Raw genomic sequence first — 10,084 nt, 5'->3', positions numbered from 1 at the left:
CGGCGGTTGTCGGGGCCGGTGGGGTCGGCGGTTGTCGGGGCTGGCGGGGGGGTCGGCAGGGGGTCGTGCGCACGACTTACCCTTTATCCGAACTTCCGCAACCGGAACCCTCTAAAAACCGAAGGTTTTTTCGTTCAGCGTAAGTCGTACGCACGACTTACGCTGAACGAAAAAACCTTCGGTTTTTAGAGGGTTTCGGTTTTCGGAAGTCCGGATAAAGGGCAGTCTACCTGTATTAGTTTATGACTCCTTAAGTTAACTGCTATTTTAACAGAGGAATAAATCCATTAAAAATAATACATAATGGACTGTCATTCAAATGTGTAAAACGTTTGTACATTAATATTGAAAACAATTGGCTCTGAACTTCCTGGGAAGCAAGCCAAGAGGCCGAGTACAGGCAGTGGTGAGGAATGGCATGGATCCTAGTAATGCTGGGTCTCCACCCTGAATGGGCATTTCCTCTAGGGGTGGGGGCATGGGCAGGGACAGAGGCAGGTGGTAGTTTCATCTCGACTGCAGACACTCCCTTCCAATCTAAAGGTTAACTTGTTTTTGTTTCAGATTTCCAGCATCCACAGTTTTGTTGCGTGTTTGCCAGTAGTTTCCTATAGCACTCCCCAACCCCTACAGCCTGACATTACAATAGGAAACAGGACTGGTAGGATGGCATCACCCATTGGAATTTCCACAGCTATCGCCCTCTCTGCCCTGAATGTAATGCACATCGGTAAGATACAGGTATCCAATAGCGTGTAACAGTGAAAGTGGAGCCCATAGGGGTGTTCCAAGCTGGGGTCAAGCCCTGGAATTCATTTTTAGCTTTCTTATAAAGGGAGTTGATTTCAAATCTGCCCAGATGTTTAAAGCTGGTCCTATTGGTTTCATCCTCAAGCACCTTGCAATCACCATATTTTGCCCCGTTCCAAAGGCGTCCAAGATTAACCAGTAGGACACAGCAGGATTGCATACATATTGCACATGGGCCCTGAACACTACTTAATGCCTCCAATAGAGTTAACCCATCAATTTACAGATCCCGCAGTGTTGAGAAGGAAATTTTTCAGTTTCTTTCTCCAGCTGCTACATTAGCTTTTTTGTCACGAAAGATGGAGTTATCCTGCATCATTAATCTTTTTTAAGGTAATCTGTTGGGGTATTGTATTGTAAGCAATTCGAAAGAGAAGGATGAGGTGGTTTGTAGTGTTAATGGGGGTAATGTCCATGTTGGGTGCTGGTGGATAAATGGCGGTTGCCGATTGGCTGCCCGTTTTGCATACCGCACGATTTGCCTTTCCAATGACTTCAATGAAAATGAAAATTGGCCGGGTTTCTGCCGGGCAGACGATCCGCTACCACCCTGTTTTCCATCCCCACTGAGATTGAATAATTGCCCATAACATGTATGATGTTTTGAGTTGAATTCACATTCTTCTTTTCTCCGCTGATCCTGGTTTCTATTGGAAAGCTACAACTAGGCTGCTTCTGCATGGTCCAAAACTGAGCAAATGTTCTTCCACAAACCAAGTTTGGGACCCTGCTGATGGTGAAACTATCCGTGAAGTTGTATACTGACAATTTGCATTCATGCATTTTTTCAACTGCAAAAATATAATTTGGATTTTGATGTTCCAAATTTACGATGTATTTTCACTTCTTAAAATTAATTACTTTTCAAACTGCATTACAGAACTAAAGCATGTTCTATAGTATTATTAAATCTCTGGGAACAGCCCCTCTCTCAGGCTGTTTTTCAAAATCTTCCAAATTGCAGAGCTGGTATTAAATCAGCTGTACAAGTTTCCAATTATCTATGCTTGTCGGAAGTGTAAATGAAGATGGGAACCTCACAGCTCCCAATGTCCCCAACCTGTGGTGAAAATCACTCCTGTGTTATCATTGCAATAGAATTGATGCTGCTCATGTTGTTGTGAGTCTGATCATTTCTCCATTTCCTTCTATAGCTGGTATCAGTTGATCTGGAAAAGCTGCGAGACTGGTGGCAGGCACAGGTAGATATGTTGTATCCTGTTAATAACTGTATGAATCATAGGCCTGTTAATATATGGAGATTCTTGAAGTGATATTGTTTGGTAATCTTAATAATCTATAAAATAATGTAGTAATATAATACAAATTTACATTTAATTATAGCTTAAATAATAACACTGCATTTACATAGGCCGAGAAATTCATGCTCGCCACTAAAGTTGCCAGTGTCACTGGCAACTGGAACTAATGGCCGCTGAAAATGGCTGCCGCTAAGGAGAATAAATTTGTCTGGGAGTGCTGGAGATAGGTGGCGCAGCGCTAACCTTCCATGCAATGCCCTCCTGGTGGCGTTAGTGGAGACCAACAAAGCGAAGTACATGTGCAGCTGCGGCGTTCAAACTTCGCATAGCCTCTGTGAGCAAGGCTGTAGAGCTCGCAAGGCATTGTGGGAAATTAAAAGGGCTACGAATTAAAGTGGCAAAGCATTCATAACTAATACAAATTAAAATGCTGTGAAAATATGCAGTTTACAGACTTTACTGCCTTTCAAAAAAAAACTTAGTATTAAAAAGGAGTCCCAAAGGAACACCCAGGGTCTCGCACGCAGCACTCCAGCTTTGTGCAGGGGTCAACACTACAAGAGAGGTCCTCTATCCACAGAGGCCAGGAGGCCCTCCAGAAAGAATAATGTGGGACCACATCACTGAGGCCATCAATGCCAGCAGTGTCACTCCCACCACCAGGCTCCAGTGCCCAAAGATGTTTCATGACCTCAGATCACTGGTCAAGGTCAGTGAATGCATCTTCAAAAGCCGTCTCATACCAACTGCACCACTAGTCTCACACACTGCTCAATGCATGACTCCCACCTACTCTCCCCCATCACTCACCTACCAACAATCTGCACCAAACACGAGGCACATCTCCCATTCCTGGCTTCACCTCACCCCCTTGGAGGAGACATTGCAGGCCATTCTTGGCAGGGGCATGGCTGAGCACTTGGCCAGCGGCAGGCTGAAAGGATATAAGATGCTGGTATTCTCATATGTTATCCTCCTTCTGGCATGCACCTCAAGCTTTCCCACCCTCCACTCACCACAACACTACCCTTGTGCCTTCCTCATTTCACACACCCAAGAAATGCAGCCTGCCCAGCCAATAGAAGAAGAAGAAGAGGAAGAAGAAGAAGAAAAAGAAGAAGAAGAAGAAGAAACAGCATAGTGGTTAGCACTGTTGCCTCACAGCGCCAGAGACCCGGGTTCGAATCCGGCCTCGGGTGACTGTCTGTGTGGAGTTTGCACATTCTCCCCGTGTTTGCGTGGGTTTCCTCCGGGTGCTCCGGTTTCCTCCCACAGTCCAAAGATGTGCGGGTTTGGTTGATTGGCTATGATAAATTGACCCTTAGTGTTAGGGGGATTAAATACGTGGGGATAGGGTGGGATATGTGTTGATGTAGGGGTTACGGGGATCGGGTGGGATATGTGTCGGTGCAGGCTCGATGGGCCGAAATGGCCTCTATCTGCACTGTGGGGTTTCTGTGATTCTGTGATTCTGTGAACACTGTCACTTGATTTCACACTCCCAGGCACCAGCTCCTCAAGCTCGACCAGCAAGGCCATTTACAGTGTCCCCCACTGAAAGTCAGCAGCCTTCCACCAGCCATGCTGTAGCCACTGGGGTAGCACTGCGTTAGGATAGGAAAAGTCATACACAAGACAGTCACTAAGAGAATGCATATGGGTGATGAATTGATTTCTTGATGTAATATTGGATGGATAGATGTATAAAGTTGGATTGGAAAGTTTGCTTTGTGGTGGCTTTTATTTCAGCATTGTGGCCAAAAGGTTGCAATAACAGAGGGAGGTAAGGTGTGGGACAAATGTTGAAAAAGGAATTGGGGTTGTGGCCACTCGTACTGCATGCGGATGATTCCATCCTGGATATCCCGGCCAGAAAGGGGCTTCTGGGTTGCATCCTTTCTTCTGCTTCCTGCTCTTCAGCTTCTTCTCAGAGGCCTTCCTTTACCATCCAAAGCCTTGAAAGCATCCAGCAGCACTCCCTACACACTTAAAAATCTTTTACATTGTATTGTACCAAGCCACTACTTCAATAAACTCAAAAAATTCTAAACCAAAAGCTTAAATCCAAACTTACTTGAAAGATGTGTGTCCCTTTAAGGTCTGTGCAGATCTTGGGCTATTATATTTAAATTAGAACATAAGAACATAAGAAATAGGAGCAGGAATAGAACATTTGGCCCCTCGAGCATGCTCCGTCATTCAATAAGCTCATGGCTGATCTTGGGCTCAAAGCCACTTCCCACCCTGCTCCCCATAACCCTTCACTCCCTTAGCTTGCAAAATTTGTCTATCTCCACTTTAAATGTATTTAATGACCCAGCCTCCACAGCTCTCTGGGGCAGAGAATTTCCACAAATTTATGACCCTCTGAGAAAAGAAGTTCCACCTCATCTCAGTTCTAAAAGGACGACCCTTTACTCTGAGACTGTGCACCCGAGTTCTAGATTTCCCCATGAGGGGAAACATCTTCTCTGCATCTACCCCGTCGAGCCCCCTCAGTATCTTATATGTTTCGATAAGATCACCTCTCATTCTTCTAAACTCTAATGAGAATAGGCCCAGCCTGCTCAACCTTTCCTCATAAGTCAAACCCCTCATCTCTGGAATTAACCTAGTGAATCATCTCTGAACTGCCTCCAATGCAATTATATCCTTCTTTAAATAAGGAGACCAAAACTGTACGCAGTACTCAAGGTGTGGTCTCACCAATACCCTGTACAGTTGTAGCAGGACTTCCCTGCTTTTATACTCCAACCCCCTTGAAATAAAGGCCAACATTCCATTTGCCTTTTTGATTACTTGCTGTACCTGCATACTAACTTTTTGTGCTTCATGCACAAGAACCCCCAGGTCCCTCTGAACTGTAGCATTTTGTAATCTCTCTCCATTTAAATAATAGTTTGTTTGTTTTTTCCTGTCAAAGTGGATAACCTCACACTTTCCCACATTATACTCCAGCTGTCAAACATTTGCCCACTCACCTGTCTATATCTCTTTGCAAATTCTTTGAGTCCTCTGCACAACTTGCTTTCCCACCCATCTTTGTATCATCCGCAAACTTGGCTACATTACACTCGATTCCTTCATCCAAGTCATTAATGTAGATTGTAAATAGTTGGGGACCCAGCACCGTCCTTGTGGCACCCCACTAGTTACTGTTTGCCAACCAGAAAATGACTCATTTATCCCGACTCTCTGCTTTCTGTTAGTTAGCCAATTCTCTATCCATGCTAATACATCACCCCCAACTCCGTGAGCTCTTATCTTATGCAGTAACCTTTTATGTGGCACCTTATTGAATGCTTTCTGGAAATCCAAATACATCACATCCACTGGCTCACCTTTGTCCACCCTGCTTGTTACATCCTCAAAGAACTCCAGCAAATTTGTTAAACATGATTTCCCTTTCCTAACACCATGCTGACTCTGCTTGACTGCAGTAAGTTTTTTCTAAATGCCCTGCTACTGCTTCCTTAATGAAGGACACTAGCACTTTCCCAATGGCAGATTTTAAGCTAACTGGTCCATAGTTTCCTGCTTTCTGTCTCCCTCCTTTCTTAAATAGGGGTCATAGAGTCATAGAGTCATAGAGTAATACAGCACGGATAGAGGCCCTTCGGCCCATCGTGTCCGCGCCGGCCATCAAGCCCTGTCTAATCTAATCCCATATTCCAGCATTTGGCCCGTAGCCTTGTATGCTATGGCATTTCAAGTGCACATCCAAATGCTTCTGAAATGTTGTGAGGGTTTCTGCCTCCACAACCCTTTCAGGCAGTGAGTTCCAGACTCCAACCACACTCTGGGTGAAAAAGTTCTTTCTCAAATCCCCTCTAAACCTCCCGCCCTTTACCTTGAATCTATGCCCCCTAGTTATTGACCCCTCTACTAAGGGAAAAAGCTCCTCAGCATCCATCCTATCTATGCCCCTCATAATTTTGTACACCTCAATCATGTCCCCCCTCAGCCTCCTCTGCTCCAAGGAAAACAAACCCAATCTGCCCAGTCTCTCGTCATAGCTGAAGCGCTCCAGCCCTGGTAACATCCTGGTGAACCTCCTCTGCACCCTCTCTAACGCGATCACATCCTTCCTGTAGTGTGGCGACCAGAACTGCACACAGTATTCCAGCTGTGGCCTAACCAGTGTTTTATACAGCTCCATCATAACCTCCTTGCTCTTATATTCAATGCCTCGGCTAATGAAGGCAAGTATCCCATATGCCTTTTTTACCACCTTATCCACCTGTTCCGCCGCCTTCAGGGATCTGTGTACTTGCACACCCAGATCCCTCTGACCCTCCGTCTTGCCTAGGGTCTTTCCATTCATTGTGTATTCCTTTGCCTTGTTAGTCCCCCCAAAGTGCATCACCTCGCACTTTTCCGGGTTAAATTCCATTTGCCACTGTTCCGCCCATCTGACCAACCCATCATTAGCGTGTTACATTAGCGGTTTTCCAATCCGCTGGGACCTCTCCAGAGTCCAGGGATTTTTGGTATATTGCAACCGATGCATCCACTATCTTTGTAGCCACTTCTTTTAAGACCCTGGGATGCATGCCATCTGGTCCAGGGCACTTGTCGTCTTTTAGTCCCATTATTTTACCGAGTACTATTTCCTTAGTGATAGTGATTGTCTTTAGTTCCCCACTCCCTGTGGCCCCTTGATTATCTATTATTGGGATGTTGTTAGTGTCTTCTACAGTGAAGACAGATGTAAAATATTTGTTCAGTGTCTCTGTCATTTCCCCATTCCCCATTATTAATTACCCAGTCTCATCCTCTAAGGGACTTTAGCTACCCTCTTCCTTTTTATATACTTGTAGAAGCTCTTACTATCTGTTTTAATATTTCTTGCCAGCTTACTCTCATAATTCATCTTCTCTCTCTTTTTATTTTTTTAGTCATCCTTTGCTGGTTTATAAAAATGTCCCAATCCTCTGGTCTCCCACCAATCTTGGCAACATTGTATGCCTTCGTTTTCAATTTGATAACATCCTTTACTTCCTTAAGTTAGCCACAGATTGTGCTCCCTTCTCTTAAAATCTTTCTTTCTCACTGGAATTTATTTTTGTTGAGAGTTATGAAATATCTCCTTAAATGTCTGCCACTGCATTTCAACTTTCTTACCCTTTAATTTGTTTTTCCAGTCCACTTTAGCCAGTTCTGCCCTCATGCCATTATAATTGCCTTTGTTTAAGATCAAGACACTGGTTTGGGATATAACTTTTTCACCCTCCAACTGAATTTGAAATTCCACCATGCTATGATCACTCTTTCCAAGAGGATCCTTTACTATGAAATCATTTATTAATTCTGTCTCATTACATAGTACCAGATCCAAGATAGCCTGCTCCCTGTTTGGTTCCATTACATGCTGTTCTAGGAAAACATCTCGGATGCACTCTATGAACTCCTCCTCCAGGCTACCATGGCCAATTTGATTTGTCCAATCAATATGGAGATTAAAATCACCCATAATTATTACTGTACCTTTTTTACAGGCCTCCATTATTTGTTGAGTTATACTCTGTCCAACAGCATTGCTACTGTTTGGGGGCCTGTAGACTACACCCAGCAGAGACTTTTTTCCCCTTATTATTTTTTATCTCCACCCAAACCGATTCTACATCTTGATCTTCTGAGCCAATATCACGTCTCACCACTGCGCTGTGTCCCATCTTTTACCAACAAAGCCAACCCACCTCCCTTTCCTTTCTTTCTATCCTTCCAAATTATCAAATACCCTGGAATATTCAGTTCCCAGCCCTGGTCGCCTTGCAACCACATCTCTGTAATGGCAATCAGATCATACTGATTTGTATCTATTTGTGCCGTTAACTCATTTATCTTGTTACAAATGCTGCGTGCATTCGGATATAGAGCTTTTAACTTTGTCTTTTTACCATTTTTCCTTGTTTTGGCCATTTTTCTGTTACACTCTTATTTTTAAACATTCTGTCACTTCCTGTCACACTCTGGTTAATACTTCCTCCATTTCTAGCCTGCTCTATTGCTTTCTCATTTCTCATTAGAAATAAATGACATAATTTAAATTGTGGATTAATTTAGTAATAATGCACTACAGTGCTGGACAAAATATTGATTGTGTGATGAGCACTTATTGCAAGGATAAGGTGACAAGCCTGCAGTTCAATGACATGTCACATCTATACAGTGATATTGGTCTTGAAATTATGCTGCCTGAATATTTGTGTATCAATACTTAATACATTCCTAGGAAGTTATTTTGTGCATTATTTTAGTGGTAGCATTAACCTGTTCATTTTTAATTGACTAATGTCTCCCTAAATAGTGAGGTGGGCGTGAGACACAATAGGCCAGTGTCAGAAATACATCAGATTGAAGAATCACAGTTGACTGCCGAAAACAAGTGAAGAAGACAAATTGGACAATCTTATCCAGGTCTAATGAAAGTGACCCATTACCTTTGCTATAACAGAGAAACAGGGACTAAAATAATGTTAAATGGCTGAATGCAACGGCCCAATTTCAACCAATATAAAAGGCATAAATAATGAAACTGGAGTTGGATAATTTTTCTGAATCAGTGTGCCCCATTACCTACATATTAGGCTTCCCCCGACCCCCCACCAAACACCCACCCCACCCCACCGCCCTTCATATTTGAGATGGGGTAACACTTCTGAACTGTTTGTATTCTTTCTGGAATTCCTGGGAATAAAATTGCAATGGAGTATACCCAAAACAACTTGATAGCTTCACACCAATGCTGAACTTGAAATCTGAATCGAGCAAAATGGACCAAATTGATTCTGAAGCAGAGTGATGTGATTTGGAGTGAGTCTCTTTTCCACCCACTGCTCCAGGTCTGGGTGGGCCTAGACTACAGCGGTGATGTGAAGCAAAACACTAGTTAGTGCTATTGCACTCTCAAACTCCTAGGTACCATCCATTTACGGGAAGAAATGGAACAGGAGTGGTTATGCCCTGTCCTAGCTTCATACAACCATTTCTTTCAACGTGATTATTTCTGCCCCAGCTTTGCCATGTTTAGTTGGAATCAACAGGTATTTGCAAGGAGAGACTATAATGGATCTTTACCACTTTCTCTTCAGTCATTCTATACTCCTCTCTAGCTGCTCTTCCCAACAGATTCTTGGTGATGTGATTTTTTAGCTATTTTGAACGGCTAAATTGGGACCCTGGAACTGAGTCATTAGATGAGTCAATAACTGAGTTAATCATTTGGCATATTTCATTATATGGTTTAATCGTAATGAGTTTGTATCATGGTAGCTTTATGTAAGTGTAGACATCTGTTCTATTGTACACTCAGTATGACACTTCATTACCTCTGTGCTATTTTGTTTTGCTGAAAACCATGAAAATGAGTCATTGCAAACAAAGAAAAAGAAAAGACTGACATAAACTGAACTGCAAATGCTCTGATGAAAGTCTCACCACCCAAATGCAAACCTGTCATTTTGCTTTCAAAAGCTACCTGACTTGCTTTGTATTTCCAACATTTCCTGTTCTGATTGAAAAGAAAAAGCAGGACGACTCCCACACTGGTTAAGGCTGTCAAAGGCTGAGCCATCTGGATCAGGAAGGTCCAGGTTTGATCCCTGAGGGTAGATCTTGATTTTGTACGATAGTGTAAAATGGGTGATAGTGAGTCAGCAGCCCATTTAACATCTCTCCCAATTTATACTTCGCTTGTGGAAATCAAAATCGGGAGAGACATAAAACGGGCTGCTGATTCGCTATCATCCGCTTGACACTTTTGCACAATGTCAAGATTTACCCCATGGTCTGTGCTGCATCAGTTAATCTCAGCCAGGGTGGAGTTAAAGGTCCTACAGTTGTCACAAACATCTCTAGCTTGCAGAGGGGCACTTCATCCAGATTGCTATCCAGTAGCAATGGTGGAAGTGCATGTGTATAGGAATTGGGTTCGGGTAGGATTGAGTTTAACTGCAATGTTCTCTGGGGTTGAAATGGCCACTTAACCAAGAAATCAGAGGGCATTCAGC

General features: G+C 43.3%; 1 long non-coding RNA gene across 1 annotated transcript; it reads left to right on the top strand.

The window, feature by feature from the left end:
- Nucleotides 1-203: 203 nt before the first annotated feature.
- Nucleotides 204-8,653, top strand: LOC147115132 (uncharacterized). Its single transcript, XR_015078928.1, has 3 exons — nucleotides 204-730; nucleotides 1,965-2,012; nucleotides 8,383-8,653. It is a non-coding gene; the product is annotated as an uncharacterized LOC147115132 (long non-coding RNA).
- Nucleotides 8,654-10,084: the final 1,431 nt, after the last annotated feature.

Source organism: Somniosus microcephalus, chromosome 7, assembly GCF_052327205.1.
Source record: "Somniosus microcephalus isolate GS21.2 chromosome 7, FLI_Smic_1.0, whole genome shotgun sequence".
In the NCBI taxonomy this organism is placed as follows: domain Eukaryota; kingdom Metazoa; phylum Chordata; class Chondrichthyes; order Squaliformes; family Somniosidae; genus Somniosus; species Somniosus microcephalus.
The sequence above is the reverse complement of the archived record's forward strand: the minus strand, read 5'-3'. Positions and strand labels throughout refer to the sequence as shown.